Source organism: Lepidochelys olivacea (assembly GCF_965140295.1).
Source record: "Lepidochelys olivacea isolate rLepOli2 genome assembly, chromosome: 12".
NCBI lineage: Eukaryota > Metazoa > Chordata > Testudines > Cheloniidae > Lepidochelys > Lepidochelys olivacea.
Window position 1 is genome coordinate 26,427,796 of NC_140422.1, and position 19,426 is coordinate 26,447,221.

At 38.7% G+C, this 19,426-nt stretch overlaps 1 long non-coding RNA gene across 1 annotated transcript in view; it reads left to right on the forward strand.

Annotated features, from left to right (window-relative positions):
* Positions 1-19,426, forward strand: part of LOC311529270 — a 229,688-nt gene that overhangs the window by 105,215 nt on the left and 105,047 nt on the right. Inside the window, exon 3 of the long non-coding RNA XR_014713812.1 lies at positions 7,290-7,442. This is a non-coding gene — a long non-coding RNA (uncharacterized lncRNA). The remainder of the gene's footprint in view (positions 1-7,289; positions 7,443-19,426) is intronic.

Below are 19,426 nucleotides of genomic sequence, written 5' to 3' on the forward strand. Positions count from 1 at the left end.
GGCCGACATTTCAAGTCAACACATGGTCATTGTATTTTAAATGTGGGTCAATTTGTAACTTGAAGTAAATGATAAAGAGAAATGAACTAATATGCAAAATAGCAAGATCTCAGTTTGAGATGTTTCAGGACTGATTATGTCTTTAGTTCAACAAGATATTTAAGCACAAGCCAAAGGTTAAGTACATTAGTAGTACAGCTGGGTAAAACTTTTCAGATGGAAAGTCTCTGTTCACTAGAACTGCCTAGATGGGCACAAATTCATCAAATTATCTGGCTAAGAACAAATCAGTCTTTGTTGTACCATCTTTGAAATGAACCATTTTGACTTTTCAATTCAAAATAACTTTAAAACGTAAGTAAAATTAAATAAACTTCAAATGAAGCCATACCTTACGGAAAAACTTGCTTTGGATAAACCTGAAACAATTTTTTTTCAGGTTGGTCACTGAATTGGAAAAATCATACATACAACTCTAATTAGTAGTCTACATGTTTGTGAGGTGTTCAGTTACTATGAAGATAACAGACATACCATATAGACACATTTCTGCCTGTTGTATGAGGCAAATTTTTCCTCACTGAAACAAACAAACCCTGTTCTGTACATCCGAGGCTAATGCTTGAAAAAAGAGATCAGTCTTGTGCTAAACTTCACGCAACTCAGCCTCCGTTAGATCAGTTTAGGACCGAATTTAGCACAAATTCCCCAGCTCAATTCAAAGAACCATGGAAATGTAAGTCTGAAAGGGACCTTGAAAGGTCATCAGGCCTAGCCCACTCTGCTGAGGCAGGACCAAATAAAGCTAGACCATCCCTGACAGGTGTTTGTCTAACCTGTTCTTAGAAATCTCCAATGATGGGGATTCCACAACCTCCCTTGGACATCTCTGCCACTGTTTAACAATCTTTTATAGTTAGAAATTTTTTCAAATATGTAACCTAAATCTCCCTTGCTGTAATTTAAGCAGGTTACTTCTTGTCTTACCTTCAGTGGACATGCAGAACAATTGATCCCTCTCCTCTTTATAGCACTCCTTAGTCTATTTGAAGATTGTCTTTAAGACTTCTTCTCTCAAGACTAAACATGCCCAGGTTTTTTTACCTTTTCTCAAAGTTCAGGTTTTCTAAACTTTTTATCGTTTTTATTATTCACCTCTGGCCTCTCTCCAGTTGGTCAACATCTTCCCTAAAGTATGACACCCAGTGGACACAGTACTCCAGCCGAAGCCTCGCCAGTGCCAAGTAGAGCGGGATAGTTATCTCCTGTATCTTGCATGTGACACTTCCATTAATACAACCCAGAATATTTGCCTTTTTCACAACTGCATCACACTGTTGATTCACTCAATTTGTGCTCTACTATAATCCCCCTTATCTGTTTCAGCATTACTATCACCTAGTCAATTATTCCCCATTTTGTAGCTGTGCATTTGATTTTTCCTTCCTAAGTGCAGTACTTTGCATTTAATTTGTATTTAATTTCATCTTGTTTGTTTCAGATCAATTTTCCAATTCCAAAGGTCCTTTTTAATCCTGTCCTCCAAAGTGTTTGCCTCCCAACTTGGTGTCATCCACACATTTTAAAAGCATATTCTCCATTCCATTATCTAAATCATTAATGAAAATATTGAATGGCACTGGACCCAAGATAGACTCCTAAAGGACACTACATGATATGCCCTCCCAGTTTGACAGCACACCATTGATAACTACACTTACAGTACCGTCTCTCAATCAGTTGTGCACCCACGTTATAGTAACTTGCCTAGTTTTCTTATGAGATTGTCATGTGGGGCTGTATTAAATTCATCTGCCATGGTGGGTCACAGGAAGAAAAGGCAAAATCTCAGACACACACAGTTTAGGAGACCAAAGTCAACACCCCAAACTGTATCTAGAAGCAGGTGGTGAACCACTACAGTCATTGATGAACTGGTGTAATGTGGCCCCGCCTGACAAGCAGTTGCATCTGTTCTAATTTTATTATATCATTTTGTTCCCCTTCTCAAGCCCTTTCCTGGCTTTCTGAAGTTCATGCATGAAGAGACATTAAGGCTCTAAGGCTCTGCCCCTGTCTGCATCTCATTTCATTCACCCCATGCACAGTCACAAACTTCAGTCTCAGTGTTCTGAAATTAGGTCATGAAAGGAAGATACTGTAATGATTAGTGTAGACAGCACCTCCACCAACAGATGGTGCTATATCTTTATCTTGTTTGTTCTATTGTTGTGGTTCAGACCTGGGAGGTAGGACTAGCAGGAAATTAAGTGTTCCAATAAATTATTATTCTATAAGTGAGTATTACAAAAGTTTTAGGTAACAGGTTTTAGCAGAGTTTCTTGCAACACTTTGTGTTAAAAAGTCTCTGTAGACTCAATGATGAAAACAGAGTGCAAGGTTCTTCCCAGCATTGCTGAAACAGGAGTAACTAACAGGTATTTTTATTGGGCTACAGAATAGCCTGCTGCAGAAAACCCACACAGGAGAGCTAGTGACATGGGGATTTCCATAGACCTGATTAACCCCAGGATCATCACTATTAGTATAATTTATTATTGTTTATTATTTGTACTCTGGTAGTACCCAGAGGCCCCAAACAGGTACAGAACTGTCTGAACACAAAAATATACATGGTCCCTGCCATGAAGAGTCTAAAAACACATTCATTTTGTTTTATGACTTTCCACTTGTGGAATTTGCAAGGAATCAGGTTTGATGGGGAATGGGGTTGGCCTATCTGGAAAGAGGGTCATGTCTTCCAACCCCACAGTATTACAAGATCTCTGGTGACAGCTGGAAGGGCTGGTACATCCACATGTAAATCCCACCTATGTTATTTCTTGAGGCCCTCTTCCCAACAGCCATGCTGCCAGTGCCGCCTCCTCCCCAGACAGGAGCCAATGAGGATTAATATTTTTAAGGTCAGTAGTAAATCCCCTTAAGGTATTTCCATGCTGGGCTCCCCAATAACAGTGCTGTATAGTAGCACTGGACCCCAGAAATTCTGCCTTCTCACCCTAAACCATGCACCTTGAATCTACAGAACCTTACTGTGTAGTGGTCACTTGGCCAGGCTTCCATGAGTTTAGAGGTTGAGGTGGAAAAGGGAATGCCACCTCACTGGCTTCTTCTGACACAATTTAGGCCAACAATTTAGTTTTAGGAATGTAGAAATTGTCTCATTGGACCACAGCCACATTCCATCTGATTAAGTATCTGGGCTCTTGACAGTGGCCAGCACTAAATACTTCAGATGAGAGTACAAGAAATCCCGCTGTTGGCAGATGTGGGAAAATCTATCCCCCATGAAAGTCCCATCCTAATCCCGAATATTTAGACATTGGCTTAAACTCTGAAATATGAGACTTTACCTCTCTTACAATACTCTTTTTGTTAGCATGCTGTCTCATATGGTCCTGTATCCCTTTGCACAGAGTGATTTGTAATTTAAACTCATACAGAATATTTTAACAAGCATTTGCGTTTGCTTAGATATTCTGGAATTCGCTTGAAAGGACTTTGTGCTGTATGTGCAGCAGTAAAGTGATACCTATATGATGGTGATAATCTTCACCAGAACATTGAGAAGTGTCTTGCATTATGTTAATTTTTTCTATTTAATATAATAGGATCATTCATGTCATTTATTTGTGTTTGTTTTTAAAAAATATGATCTACAAAGAAAAAAAGTTGTCCCGTTATGCCTTTTTAGAAAGGTAACCTGAAAGTTCATTTAAAAGAAAGGTGTCCTCCCCCCAATCCCCTGCCCTTTTTTGGCATTAGAAATTCAAGTCTTATCTAGCCTAAAAAGCTTTATAACAAGTGGAAGGAATAAAATAATGGCATTACACAAATCAAGAGACTGAAAGCGGAACCGATGAGAGAGGGATGGAGAGATTTTTAGTCAGGCTGTTCAAAACTTCAGTAATTAATAAACAATTTGATAAGTGGCACCTTTCTTGAAGACTAAACTCCTTTACTCCTTCAGTTACAGTGCACAAGAATACCAGACACATGCCGTGAGACACCCAAGAAGACTTCTAGCAAAATCAGAGAGGAAAAGACATGGCATTCCTGATATTTGTAATGAAATAATGAGAAAGAAACATTGTGGGAGAACAAAAGCTTTAAAGACTTCTTTAAAAATTATAAGGAAGCAAAAAAGGGCACATGCCCCATTTAAAAGTAGTCTTCACAGACTTTTTAATATAGGTATTATTATTATTTGTATTGTATTGTGCATTGATCCAGTCCTGGGTCAGGACCCCAGAGCAATAGGTGGTGTACAAACAGAACAAAATGATGATTCTTACCCCACAGATTTTATAGTCTAAGTATCAGCTTTGTTTGTATGTTGCTGCCATGGCTTTTGGGGTATCCTAACACAATGAGATATTCAAAATGTCATTGCTATTTGGGCATTCAATCTAATAGCAGCAGGGATACTCTGACTGTAAGACTTTTCTTGTCAACATGAACATAATGAATTTGAGAAATTTTAGTATTCTTTTGTTCATCAAAAGTTTGCCAAAAGATATAATTCTGATGGGTTTCCCCCCTTTAAGGTGCCACCTGATGTACTAGGATACCACTGAGCCCACCCGTTCTGCCAGCCTGGCCCCCTTTACCCTGTCTTGTTGAGCCAGGCTCTTCAGCCTCCTCTAGTACACACACACAGGCAGGGCCCCACCCAGCTTCAGAAAGACACAAACACTGTGATCAGCTCTGGGAAGACTCATCTTAAGGGACTTGCCCCAGCACTCAGGTTCCCACCTTCTTTGGAGTGAAGACCCAAAGATATATTGTCTTGTACTGTATAGAAAAATCTGCACAGCGCAAGCTCATAAAAATTTCTCTCTCAATGTGAAGGGAGATATGTACAGTTTCTTGTCTCCCCCAGATATGGATTACACAAACTGAGTTATCTTATAAACAAGAAATAAGTTTATTAACTACAAGACAGATTAAGTGATTATAAAGGATACCAAACAGAACAAAGCAGATTACTAAGCAAATAAAACAAAACATGCAAACTAAGCTTGATTCACAAAAGAAACTGGTTACAAAATGTAATTTCTCACCCTAAATGTTGAATTAGGCAGGATACAGTTTCTGTAGTTTACAGTTCCAGTTATCTCTTCTTATATACTGGACCCCTGCCTCAGTCTGGACTCACCCCTGCCTTTTCTCTCAGGTGCTTTCAGCAGTCTTTCTTCTTAGGTAGGCAATGGAGGAGAGTCCCTCCCCAGCCTTAAAAAGGATTTACGTAAGGCTTGAAACCTTTGTTTGATCACCATCCCCCTACAGAGGAAAGGTACCAGCAGTGTCTAAGGTGGTATTTTCTATCAGGTGATCTTATCACCTGACCTGGTAATGTCACAGCTATATCCCAGGATGCCTCTCAGGAAGGAGAGAGATTAGTATCTTCACAGTCTTATTGTTTCTTCCTAACGGCCCATTAAGGCTGTGATGGTCGGTTGACTGGTGGGTGTCTCACAAATACATACACAGTTGTAATTGTTACATAGTTAATATTCCTAAATTTAGATACAGAAATGATACATGCCTACAAACAGGATAATCACATTCAGTAAATCATAACCTTCCCAATGATACCTTACATGAGCCATCTTGCAGAAAGTATATCTTAGTTATTCCATATTCATCTCATAACCATATTTCTATGGAGAGTATGGGGTGTAACATCACAATAATTACTTACGATTGCTTATGTTCTGTTAAATGGAAATAACCTGCAGAAGAAAGATGTGCTTGGAGAATCAACATGAAAAGTGAAAATTCCTTCCAGTTCTGTAGAAGAGATGTCTGGAGACAGTCTAGCTGTTTTCTTCTCCTCACTGAAAACAATCTCTTACTTTGGAATCCTCTGAGACTTTTCCATTATGACAGCTCTATAAACAAACCAACTTTCAGACCCCCTACCCCTTTTCCTCACAAGAGCCCAGAATATCAGGTGTTGACTAAACAAAGACTGACTGAAGATCAATGAAAACTCATCTGGTAAAACTCCAGATGGCATAACCCTGTCTTTCTAGGGAGAGCCTTTTTTTTTTTTAATAAAACTGAAGGACATATAAATAAATCCAATAAGCTGAAGCTTCAGATGTAAAAAGAATCCAAACATTTGTTTAGCAGGAACATCATTAAAATAAATGAAAATTACTGTGTTTTCTTTATTTAATACAGTGTTGAGAAATAAGGATATAGGATATTTGCACAATGCAAAAGCTAATATACTATACACACTGATCTGAAATTGCTACTTTCTTTGGCTTCTTTTCTCTATTTGTGATAGACTACTGAAACCTACTGTTATACAGTTGTTCTTTTCCTATGCATCTTTTCAGTGTAGTCAAGATGTTGTTCTTAGTGTTAAATAAGGTCCTGATTCAAAGCCTGTTGGAGTCCATAGAAAGACTTCTCTTGATTCAATGCACATGTACTTATACATGTATAATAGAAAAACCCCAAAAAAGATTCCTTTGAAAATGTATATTGCATTTTAGAATAAAGAAATGAAACTAAATTTGAAATCTACCAATATTTGTCTTTGAACTTGAAAGTGCCTTTCCCACCCACCTTCAGTCCTCCACTGCACGCAGCTCCTAGGTTCAAGCACTGACCTCCATTGGCTTGCACCTCCCATAGTTATTTACACTTATGCAAAGCAGGTGCAAAATGGTACCATATCACAAATCTCTTGCATGGTAATGGCATTTTAAACTTTCTACTCACTTTGCAGAGATAAATGAGTACACAAGGTGCAAGGCAATAGTGAATCAGGCCACTAACATGGAGAGGATCCCTATAAACTGTAAGTAATTCAGAGTTTCATGCTTTCTCTGCTCAGATATTTAGCAGGAAAGCATGTGAACACAATGTTGTATTCTTTAGCTCTTTAAGAATAAGAGAGCTTATCTCAAGAACCAGCTTGTTGCACTACATAAAATACTGGGAAATGAAAGCTTTGGAGGGGAGTTGTTTAGAAAGGTGACCATGCCAAAAGCAGGAGAGTGGGGGGAACAGGTATAAAATGGTAAATATGAACTGTGTTACTGTGAATAAAAAAGTAAAGAGAAGAAGCCATTGTACAGAAAGGATGGGAGACCGTGCACTGAAAATTGTCTGCAAGGTTTTGGTGCTGTGAGGGATTTCAAATATGGGTAAAGGGTGCAGTAGGTTTGAGGAATTGATTGGATGTAGGAGCTCTGTTTCTATTCACTGGCAGGCAAATGGTTAACACAGACCCACCTTTTTTTGCACAGGTGCTCAGCAGAGGATAAGGAGGCAGGGCTGGAGATTGCTGCTCAGGCAGTTCCTTAGGAAGAAAGTAGTACTCAACAACCATGGCTGTTTGGGAAACTGGAGATGGTTGCTTTGACGGAGCCGTTGCTACCGGGGGAAGCAAGAAACCCAGGGTGAGTGTTTGCTCTTATTTTCTAACCATTTGAGATCAGTTTGGTTTGTTGCTTCTGGTGTAAATATTGCGTTCTGGAGATAAAAAGTAACGTGGGCAGCTTCAAAAGTGGGGGTCTTTGTGACTTCACCTGCTCACAAGGGGCAATGAGGGAACCTCCCTTCTATTTGTTAGGCTAGGGAATAATGATTGGCACTGTTAATTTCAGTAGAATAAATCAATACAGGCTCATTATTGTGCTGCAACAGCGTTGATGAGGACTTAGTGGAAAAGGCCAGGTAGGCTTTGGATGAAACTGAGAAAGGAGAAAAAGGAGGAGCTAGAAAAGCAGTAGAATTATCATCATCATGAATGGTTATGTGGTTACAGTATTTGCAAGTGACTTTGTGCTGAGTTTTTGATCCATTTGGCCAACATGAAGAACTGATGAAAGCAGAAATAGGTACAAAGTTTTTTTGTGGGGGGAAAAATTAGTAAGTGATCAGAACCTTTAATTACATGAACCCAAATTGAGTCATAAAAGTGGGACTGGTTAAATCAAAAACCTTTTGAGATCAGTGACCTGGTGCAGGAAGAAGTGAAGGTGAAGGGCAGAGTGGCTTTTTTGTGAGCACATCTGTGACTTTCCCAAAATGTGTGTGAATGACCATCACAAAAACATTGGTGCATGTTCTCTGAGAGATGCTCTGCTAGCAGCATTCTTATGAGTAATTTGCATAGCAAAGTGTCCTATAAGCTGAAAGCAGAAAAATGTGTCCTGGCCAGCTGAGCACTCTGCAAAGTGTGTGTGTCAAGGCAGGCTGTAGGGTGCTGAGCATCCATGTGTGACATCCAGGCTGTGGTTGTAGGCAAGCTGCATTTTCAAGATGTGGTAGTCTTTGCAATTCTTGTGTCTTGACTTTATGAAGAGCCACAGTTTTCTATACATACACTGTGTACAAAATGGCATTATTTTGGAAGGAGCAAGATTGTCAAATAAGCTAACTTTCACTTCTTGTTTCTGTGGGAGCGCTTCTGAGCGGTGAATGGGCTTATCGTATTAGAAAGCCACTACATTCAGGATGGTTAGGCCTTGTAAATGACACTTGTCCATCTGGTTCTTCTTTCATTTTCTCTGATGCCTGAAAAGATCTTGCAGTAGACTATAAAGTAACTTGATGAGTACCTTGAGAGACTTCCTTTAATTTTATTTCTGTTGCCTGCAAATGTTCACAGCAATTTTCAATAGCTCTTTATTAAGCCAGTAGAGAAGAAAGTATTTGAACTTCCTTTAATTTTATTTGAGTTTTACTTGGTCTCTTTATTACTCTGTGAAGTGCTTAGCTCATTTGAATCCCATGTTTTAAAAGTTGTCTTTAATTTTGGGTGCCTCTGTGTTGGGATGTCCCACTTTAGACAATTGGGTAGCCCAGATTTAGATACCTAACACTAGGGGCTACTTTTGAAAGCATCAGCCTTTATAATTAATAAATTGTTGGTTGTAAAGATCCGATTTGAGTCCATTGAAATCCATAGCAAAATTCCCCTGAGCCTCTTTGGTAACAGGATTTGACGCTTAATCCCTCGGATGACATTTGAACGATCAGTACCTGTAATATCTCCTTACCTCACGCATCTTTCCTACAAGATTTAAAATTAGGGTCAGGAGATCTTACAATCTCACTTTTTTTAGACTACCACCTACTTGGAAACTGTTATCCACTTAGCCGTACTTTGAGGGAAAAAATGCCTTTGTTCTGTGTATCGAAGAACTTATGACTGCCATCAGTACAGCATCTGAGTTCCTGAGTTTGAGTAAGGTTTCTAATTTATTAGTGACTCTAGTTCATAGGTGATGTGGTTAAACATTGTATTATAATATGAATTCTTCCTTTTACTAAATAAAGAGCTCTTCAGCAGTACACATGATTTATAAAGCTCTGTACATCTTCCTTGCCATTCAGGTACGTGCAGTGTATTGTGCTATTCTGCCTTAATGGGGGTGGGAGTGCAGGTACACTATCTGAGTGGAAAACAAATATGACAACATAAGTTATAAATGTGGTGTATTTGTTCTAGAAGAATGCCTAAAAACCTCTTAAATCATTAGAGACACAGGGTGGGCGGGGTAATATCTTTAATGTTTCTCTCACCAACAGAAGTTGATCCAATAAATCTTAAGTCATTAGGTAGACAAAGCTTCTAGATCTCACTCTGGTTTGCAGCAGAACTCTACTGAAACTGGCATGCCACTTTTTGTGGTTAGGCACAGTGCCATGATAGCACATGTACACGAGTGTCAGCCGCAGAAGGAGCTGCGGTATGCCCCAAGGTCAAGATTTCCATCCACAACTTTAAATACAAGGTTCCATAATCTGCTTCAACATCTATAGTGAGGGGGATTTGCCATTCCTACTCAAGGATGGATGAAGTCTGGAAATTGAATAATATTTTCCATTACCAGTTAATGCTGGAGAAATATTCACCTGGGAGTGGAGACCTCTTCGCTCCCTCTCTCCATCGTCTTGCTGCAGGAGGATTTATATAGAACTTGGTGTGAAACGGTTCATTGAGATAGTTACTTATACATAATGAAGCTGATGGGGTGTAAAGAAAACAAATGCAGTGTTCCTGCAGTGCAGGGGCCATAGTGATTTGTGATATGATTTTGTTTTAGTTTTTTTGTGAGCTTATAAACAGGTAGAAAATAATGACTGAAAAAAGAGGTGCATATTAATCATCCAGTTCAAAGTATTGTGTGTATTCCACACCATACACATTGCTCCTGGCTTACAAACAGTGTTGGTCAGGCTTTGAAATGTGTTCAAAATATTCTTCAAATTATGGAGCATTCTGAGGGGAAATTATTTTTTTCCCTTTGGGATTGACTAACACAGAAAGGCTGACCTTGTAGACCCTCTCAAATGAGGGGAAAATACTTCCAGTGCTCTTGTGTTTAAAAACTAACAGAGAAACCTTACTGAACCAAATTTGCATTATTTTGTTATTCACTATGTTATAGTAGTATCTGGGGACCAACTCAGATTTGGTGTCTTGTTGTGCTAGGTACTGTACCAACACAAAATAAAAGAGAGTTCCTGTCCTGCTAGGATAACCAGACAGCAATGTGAAAAATCTGGATGGGGGTGAGGTGGTAATAGGAGCCTATATAAGAAAAAGACCTATAAAATCGGGACATCTGGTCACCCTATGTCCTGAAGAGCTTGCGGTCTAAACTGACAAAACAGGGAAAGGGGTATAACACACAAGCAAAGTGATAGCATGGCATTTGCAAACTATTTCCATAGGTTTCATTTTTTTTGGTCAGGTTTTCTGGGAGGGGATTAATGGGGACTCAGGAAGGGAGAGGGGGAAAGGGGACAAGATGCAGGGGGAGGGGGGAGTGACTGAAGGAGAAAGGTGTGGACTGAAGCCAAACTGAAGAGAGTATGGGAGGAACAAAAAGAGAATTTAATAGGCATCTCCTTTTCAGGAATTGGCTAGTGCTCTGTGGTCAGGGGGCCCATGCATTCTTTGGAACCGTGGGACCAAATTACATGGCACTATTGATTTATTCTACTGCTTCCCCCCCACACACACACATTCAGCTATGACTCAGAGTTAAAAGTGCTCATGGATGTCAATTCATCAATGATAATCACTGTCTGAACTTATTATTGAAGATGAAGGTTTTTTTATTGTGTTTTTCCATTGTGCTCCCTTCCATTGGCCTGCTCTGTTGAAAATGGGGAGTTTCAGCCCCAACAAAAGATAAGGTGTGAATTGAACCCTTGTCTACTGTTACTACGTTAAACAGTGAAGTGCAGTACGGAGTTTTATGTCAAGTTATCACTGGCTTACTCCCATTGTAACAATCGCTATTATCTCTTTCATTAAAGATCCAGAAAAAGGCAGGGGGAGGTTGAAGTATTTGAAATAGAAAGTATTAAGTAAGACTTTCATGGGTACAAATCCCGACATTTCAGGCCATAAACCAAATGCAAGAAACTTTTCATATGGGAGGGTTAGTCCATAACTATTTACTACATGTAAATTCATATAGCATTTCTTGCTCCTTCCTCCAAAGTATTGGGTCACCTAGAGATGGGACACTACTTAGTGTGCCACTGGTCTGATTTCTTGTGCAAATTCCTATGCAGGCCATGTGGCTTTGTACAAACCACTTAACCTTTCTGTGCCTCAGTTCACCCATCTGCAAAATGGGCCACCCCACCCCAGCATTGGTTCTGTTAATCTTGAGGCTTTCTGTAGCCCTGGGTTATGTCAGAAGATTTAGCCTTAACTGAGAGATGATCATGCTACTAAATCCCAGATGGATTTTTAATCATTGCTACTGTACATTTGAGGGCATTGTTGTATGGAGAATGGAAATACATTAGGAAAAGGCTTTAAGAGGTCAGTAATGCATTGCCATTCTAGAGAATTACATTCTATGTTTCTAGCTATTTGGCTTATGATGATAAAACTAAATTTTGAAGTAGCTTTTTATTTCTGCCACTTAGAGAGCAGCTTATCCCATGAGTGAATATTTTTTCCCAATAAGATTTTTTTTTTTTTTTTTTTTTTTAGAACTTCTGCATTTTTTTTAAAATGCAACGTAATTAAGTTGAAACATGATCTAATAAAAAATGGCAGGGTTAGGAAAATACCAAATTCATCCCTGATTTAAGTGGATGCAACTCCCAGGGAGGCTAGTAGGCCTAATTTAGCTGATAGGAAGTGTTGTAAATTGCAGTTGGGATGTATCTAGTAAAAGAGCATAACCTGCACTAGTCTGGCATTGAGTCAATATGCCAAAGAGTGCAACCTACATGTGCCAAGGAAGAAGAAGTAGAGGATGGATAGCAGGAACAGCATTTACAGTAAGAGAAAGGAACAAGATACATTGGTGGTGGTGTGGGCAATACTTAATCCTGCACTAGTGACAAATTTCATATTTGACCTACCCTGACTCTCCCCAGCCACAAAGAAGCCCTTTACATCACTGAGAGGTGAAGATTCTCCCCTTTCTAATGAGAGATGCAGCACATCTGTCCTTGGGGAAAACACCCAAGTTCTCTGACTTTAAAATGTCACAATTGTAATATATAGAAATATTGTGGACTTGACATTGTTTAATTTTTCTGGCTCTCTGAGGCCGGTCAAGTTGGACAGATGGTGGTGAAGGGATACAAAAAGTTTTGTTTAAAAACTCTCAGATGTTTATATGTGCTACATACGGGGCATATGGAGAACACATGGTAGTGTGGTATAAAGATGTATATAAGCAATTGTTTGGGAGGAGCTGCATAATTCCTATTCTGGCTGCTTCTCAGTAGGCAATGTGGGTATCTGTGGATAAATTTTCAAATTTAGCTTCATTCAGTTAGACTCCTAAATCTACAAGTTTAGGCACCCAGATTTGAAAACTGTGGCCTATCCTTGCCTATGAACATGTTTATATCTAATGGATATAAATTATGGGAGGAGTGCTGTGATTTCGTGATAAATCACTTAGGTCTCCTAGCGGTGATTCTTAGTGCAGGAAACCAATTGTTATACTACGCTACATAAGAGGTGTGGCATGACTTTGTTTGGACAGTGAAAACAAAGCATGGTTGATTGTTAGCAGCAAGCCTTCAAATCCTTTCCTTTTTATTTAAAAAAAAAATGCACACGTAAATTATGCCACATGACATAGTCTAAAGGACCTGAAATGCTTTGCAAAAAAAAAAGTAATACGAGACTGTTGAGACCATGTGATCCATATTCCACATACAAGGGAAATTAGGCTCAGAGGGCATAATTCTATCCTTATGTGTGCTGGTGTGACTCCATTGACTTTGACAGAGTTACACTGGTGTAAAATCAAGTGTAACTTCGAACAGAACCAGGCATCAAGTGGTTTGCGTGACTTTCCCAACGTGACACACCAAGGCAGTTGCATAGCCAATGATAGAGCTCCAGTCTTCTGCCTCTTGGCCCTATGCATAGACCAAACATCCATTATCTATAATAGTGAACTAGTAAACATGTGGATTGCAAGCTAAATGTAATTAGTGTGGCTCAAATATCTGCTTATTGTTGTATGCCATCTCAAAATCTAGGCATTTCTGAAAAGCCATTGAATTTGGTTTTAATTACTAAGTTAGTTGCTGCCATGAATGACAATAAATGATTTATAAACCACACCAACTGAGACCAGTTTCAGAAGGATTTTTCCACACAAGTTCTTCAATGCTCTGGGGGAAAGAAAGGCATTAAAAATCAGAGTGGGACTACTACCAAAAGATTCTAATTAGAGCAACAGTTATATTGCACTTTCTGTAGCAGAAATATCTTGTGGCACCTTATGCAGCCAACAACTTGTATTCAGAACTGTGATAGTAATGCTATTGCAAATTAATTAATTAAAAATATTTGGTTGCTCTGTGATACTGAGCTTTTACCATTGATCTGTGATACTGTGTATCAAATATAGCAAAAGGGAGAAAAACCATCTAAATTTCATGAGTGAAATATTATGCCACTTGCTGGAGAGGTATTATGTTTTTGAATTAAATTTTACTGAATATTACTGTTTCAGAACTGGCAAGAGATTTTTGTTAGTGAGACAGATTTAGGGTCACTGTCAACAGAGGGGCTGCAGTTTGCAGTTTTAAGGGTACATAAAACACAGGCTGTATTCCATAGCATGCACTACTAAACTGCAGACAACAGTAAAATTTCCCTGTTGCAGTATAAATATGCTATGAAAGTCGATTAACCAGTTTTATGTTATCTGAGCCTGCAATCCATCTGGATTCAAATTACAAAGATGAAAGCTGAGTTTTAGCCACAGCAAAATAATAAAAATCAAATAGACAAAGCAAAGAACTACAAATTGAAACTTGTAGCAAACCAAACTGGGCCTTCACTATGTATGATACCCCGCTTAATTTTTGTGGAATAACTGTCAGTCTCTAGCATGTAGGATTGAGAATGACAGCATTAAAGAAGAAAAGCCTATTTGATTTCCCCATAGACATGTATAAAAAATGTTGTTGTCTTTACACATTCTAGGCCTGGGTTTGTGTTTAGTGTTTATCTGAAGTGGTGGGTGGGAAGATGGATTCTAATCTCCAGGATAAGACAAAATAGGCCTAGGTGTAGAATATCTTTGGTTGACTATTCATAATGTTCTCCAAAGTGGGCCAAGATCATGAATCAAGTTCTTCATAAAGTTTTCCACCTACGATATACTTTTGGCTGTACTTTTCATGGTGCCATTGTATTTGTATTTTAATTTTGAACACCTTTATATACTACTGCAGCTTTACAAGCCAACCTGATATTGTTGTCTGAAGTTTCGACATTATTAGTTTGCATCTTTTAAAACTGCATATTATGTCAGGAAACTCCATATTTTAAAGTCTCCTTTTAAACCCAAATACAAAAGGGGAGTGGGAAACAAGATTACATAAAACTGAATTTGTCTCTATCACCAGTGTTTTGAAAATGGGTACAAACAAATCCACAGGAACAGAGCCACACCATAAAACACAAAATACTTCTTTTTATAATTTATGTTGTATGGGTCTGATCCTGAAATCACACATGAACAATTTTGTCCGCATGGGGCCTGAGTCAGCTCCCACTGGAGTCAATGGAGTCTTTGCATTGACTTGAGTGAGCTTTGGATCAAGCTCATGGGTAGTCGCACGGATTTACTTTACTTGTTTGTATGATAGGGCTTCAAAGCTGAACCTTGTAAGGCTATTTAGAAACACAGCTCTGTTACTGACTGAAAGTTTGGGGCTAACCCTGTCTTGAAATTTAAATATTCCATGAAACACCAGATCTTGTCCAACACATTCAAGTGCATACATACCTTCTGTGGCACTGCTGGGAAGATAGTACACATCTTCTGCTTCCTGTCTTATACCTTAAACACAAAATCTCCTTTCTCTGCAATTCATGAGCCATATCTCTCTCTAGTTCAGTTGAGTGTGGCCTAAGACCCCCCCTAAATGAAACTTTCAGATGTCAGTCACCTTGATTTGATAAGAAATACCACCTCCTATCTCTGATAAATCTGCTTCCATGGTCCAGTTGCTCTCCTGATGCATATGCCTACCAGCCAAAGCTTCGCCTCTTCTGAGTAGCATGAGTTCTTCTTTTAATCAGTCAAATAGAATATTTCTTGGATTTGGGTTTTATCCTTAGTTCAGCAACACTTTCTTTGTGGCATGCCCTCTACTTAGGAAAACAGGCACAGCAACACAGAGAAAGTGCCTATTTTAAAAGAGCGTTCTCTTTTATAGTGCAGAGTCATAATCATGAGTATTAGCAGAATCCCCTGTTATCTACATTTATTGCTGAACTGGCTGGTAAATAATATGCTCTTGATTTCTTCTTACTCTCTGAAATTAAGCCTATTTATTCAAGATTGTTAAGTAATTATAGCTGCATAATGCTACAAAATATGAAAATAAAATTGCTTCTAACCAGAGTTCATATATCAGTAGAAATGGAGATTTAACTCATGCCAGCAGGAGTTTTTCCAGGAAATTCCAAAGAAAAAGAGCTTGGTCTAAAAAATATAAGAATGAGTCTCTTTTCTCCCATAGTGACTCTGTGAGTATTAATGGAGAACTTTAAGCAGACCAGTTTTGCACTGAGAATATAAAAATCCCTATTTTTTTTTTTTTTTTAAAGATTGTCAGCACAATGCTGGTTCAGTTAAATTAAACACCCATTGTTACATGCTCGTGAAAATTGAAGTCCTAACAATGAGACTGTGTTAGACATTACACATCTCAAGGTCACAAACTGTGCATGTAGAAATAGAAAGATGCTATAATGATTTGTTATTATTAAACAGGCATCCTGATGGTCTTCCAACCAGAAGAATCTTAATAAAAAGTATTTACATAAAAGCTTCATTTTTACTTTGCTGTTTGTTATTTTACTAGACAAACTAAAAGTAATGCAGGCTTTGCAAGGCACACTAGAAATTGAATCTTGTATGCTTATTTAGGGAGAAAGCAGTTTGTATGTCTAGTTACTGAATCAGTACTGTTTTATGCCTGAAAGAAGGAAAGTGAAGCTCTGATGGGGGTAAAAACTGTTTGCAGGTTGCTGTTTGTTTTTTATGGGAGTGGAAGACAAGATTACATATCACAAAGAAAAGGTATTTGCATCAAGGAAATTCTGATTCAAGTTTTAAAAACAAGCCAGTTGACACTAGCTATTGTGCACATCATTATGCCATGCTATTGTAGTTATACAAAATGTTATTTCAAGAGTACTTAAAATGCACTGCGTGCTAATATTTCATTCAGAGGACGGGTTCTAAAGTGACTCTCTGAAACACGAATCTATGGAATTTCTTTTAAAAGAGAACATGTGTTTGCAACACTGTCTATAGCTTGTGAAGGGTGAAAAAAGACTATTTCCACTCCATGAAGACAAGACACAGATGTCTGGAAGGAAGTTCAAATAAACAAAGTGCTGGAGGTCCTATTATCATTGCATCTTGCTGCTGCTGTTCTTGTATCCTTCCACTCCAAAGTTTGAGTCCAGGATATATGTCCTTGCAGAGAACACGAACTGCTAATTTCCATGTAAAATCGTTGAACATTAACAGATGTATTAATAACAGTTTCAGAATAAAAACATACTACATATATACATGCACACATTCGTTTGGAATTCAAAGGAGCACAGAAACAGCCCGTCACTGTGATATGGGTTTATAGGTGTCCTGGATATTTTGGGAAGGCTTATCCAGACTAAGTTCATTCTGTAGTATGTACTTAGTTAAGATAATTTGTATATTGCACAACACCCACACATACAGCTTGGGCTATTCAGAACCAATGGGCTGGGAGTTTTGATTGACCTCTGCGCAGATTGGAGTCACCTTCTTGGCTGTCATTATTTCCTCTTAACTCTGTGTACCCAGAAATGACATCCCACCCCAGGAAATGATGTGGCCTTACTATATGTAACTGATGGAACAAAGAAACACATTTAATAATCTGAATTGCAGTAATTCAAAAGCCAGAGTCTTAACAAGTGGCTCATCTGACACTTTTATAAGGTGTCCAATGCCACAAGTACTCATGTTTGCAATAACATAGGTGGTTGTGGTTGGTTGTTTTTGTTTTTTGGAGGTCTTTTTTCCACAGAACACCCTTTTCTTCAAGAAGGCAACATAAAGGAAAAATGGGAGATCTGGGGAACATCACATCAGAGGTCATTCCCCCACTAGGCACTTGTACATTACAAGTCTGAGGAAATATTGAGTTTGTGAACTTATCATGAACTCTGAGTGGTATGGTGCAAAGATCTATTTTTGAGAGGAAGTGATGGATGAATATTTCATCCCATTAAACAATGTGTGTTATGTAATGTAACTGAAAAAGTGATCACATTGATCATGAAGACAATATTATAGTGGTCTTGTAGCAGAAGAAGAAATTATGAAAGGTTCTGACAGCTATCTAGATTTTTCCAACATTATCTATTGACCAAATCAGTATTGAATATTGAGCCAGCTTCGGGGGGGGAAGGAAGACTTCAGCGCTCACATTGCTTGGGGCCAATTTTCCATATTGACAGCTGCACCTTAGTCACCTGACTGAAGTGGCCAGTAGAGGTAGTCAGGACTTCTGACAAAATATTTCCTTATCTGAAAATCCCCATTGGTCAAAACTGAGACCTTTTGTGGTTTCTGTGAAAGTTTCTCAAGTTCAGGATGGAATTTTTGGTCAGAGAGAGATTGAGGTAGACCTGAGTAGTTAGGTGAATCAGACATCCCAGGTGAGTAAAGTCCCTGCCCTGAATCAAGAAGAACAGGGATTTGAACCTTGGTCTGTCTCATCTCAAGCGAGAGACTGAGCAATTAGCTAGTTGTGTGTGTGCACATGCGCACGCGCTTGCATGTGTGTTCATTTTCCCAAAATTGTTGGAAAGGTCTAGTTTTTGTTCCAATGTGGAGTGAAAAAGAATCTTGGAACCTCAAAATTTCTCCCAAAAGAGAATGTTTGTTTGCTTTCCAGCTAGACTTGTGGCCAGATCTTCCAAAGTTATGAGCACCCAGGAACTCCCATTTAGAACAGTCTGAACAAAAATTAAATATTTACAGTGGAGGAATGACCTCTCTTTTTCAAATCCCCTGAGTCCTTTGTTCTTTCAGCATCTTGTAGTCTTTGGAAAATGTGTTCTGTGGGATTGATCTCAAGCTATTTACAAGGGCTGATATTTATAGTTGACTGTGGTGGTTGAAATGCCACTGACTTCTCAAATTAATTGTGCTAAAACAAAATAAATCCATTTTTATTAATCAGGACATTGTTGGCTCATACACTAGAATGGTATGAGCATGTTCTTTACAGAACACTCATCAGATAATAAATCTTTATGGCAAGGAGTGTCTCTGATCATGCATATGTACTATAACGAGGACAAGAGGCTTCCAATTTGCACATAAAGGCACCAGATAATGTAAATATTATGTGCAACAACACAAGAGGACAGTCTGCCACCGAACTTACAAGCGTAAAGGGATGAATTCTTGCAGTGGATGGGGTTGCAGCAGGTATAAACTTGGTGCAGACGTCTATGAAAATATCAAAATAACAATCAAAAATGAGAGAAAGTAAACAGCTTGAGGAGAGGAAGAGGAATAACACTGATTCCTGCCATTGTATGTCCTTTCATCTCCACTCTAATTTAATACATAATCTGTCCTCTCATTTACTAGCAATATCTGGCTCCAAACTACCAAATGGCTAATAAAAATTTACTCTTGTTGGCCAGGAGTCCTAGTTACTATCACATGAAAGCCAAGATTCTCAGAAATGACGAGGAACATCTGAAAGAGGCCTGACATCCAGAAAGTGCTGAGCACCCACACTGGAAAGCTGGTCCCTAATTTGGTGTCTCCTGTTGGGCACCCAAAATCATGGGTCCCTCTTAAATCTTGTCTCAAATGGTTATGGGAATGATCATTTAGCTTTC